Below are 889 nucleotides of genomic sequence, written 5' to 3'. Positions count from 1 at the left end.
GTAACTCCAACGCGGGCTTAATTTGAGAGGATACACGGTATGTGTGATCCATGTGTTAAATAGGGTGCGTAACAGCAAGGAATCCTTTCAAAATACATTTTGAATATATATTCAGACAATTTGAAAAATTCCTGGGAAGATTATTATTATTATTATTATTATTATATATATTTTTTTAATATTTTGTTTGTATATATGTCTACCGTAGTGTCGTCCACACTATGTTGAGGGGAGAGTTGAACCGTGATGACCACACGTCCATCGACTGTCTGCAAAGTTTCTGCAAGTCCCGCCCCACCCCCCCCCCTTGGTTACTGTTGCTATGTCAGACAATCCGTCAAACTGACAAACTGCGGTGTCAGAGCAGCACTAACGATCAGGGAGGGGCCTGAGGAAGCTGCGCCTTAAAAAACCACCGTTGGGATGCGTGAAGATTTTCCCTAAGCGGGTTGTACTTCCGTGTTCGGTTTGCGCGATCTGATTGGCCACTGACGTTTCTGGTCATGTGACATGTGCGCCAATCGTGTGACGCCTAGTTCTGCGCCTATTTCCGGCTCTAACAGCCTGCGAACTAACCTAACGCCTAGTTTATCACTGGTTAAGCTTAGGCGACTCTTTCGAAGTTGGTTAAGGTTAGAGATTGGAATCAGGGCTGGCGTTCTATCGCCCTGCTCTAAGACAAACTCTAACCGTAACCAACTTCGAAAGAGTGCCTAAGCTTAACCGGTGTAGAAACAGGCATCACACGATTGGGCGCACATGTCACATGACCAGAAACGTCAGTGGCCAATCAGATCGCGCAAAAAACCGAACGCGGAAGTACAACCCGCTTAGGGAAAATCTTCACGGCCGTTGGATAGGCGGATCGCTCCGCCAATCATTATTTGGG

This window comes from Notolepis coatsorum, assembly GCF_963971535.1.
Source record: "Notolepis coatsorum genome assembly, chromosome: 12".
Lineage (NCBI taxonomy): Eukaryota > Metazoa > Chordata > Actinopteri > Aulopiformes > Paralepididae > Notolepis > Notolepis coatsorum.
This window is presented reverse-complemented; position numbering follows the sequence as displayed.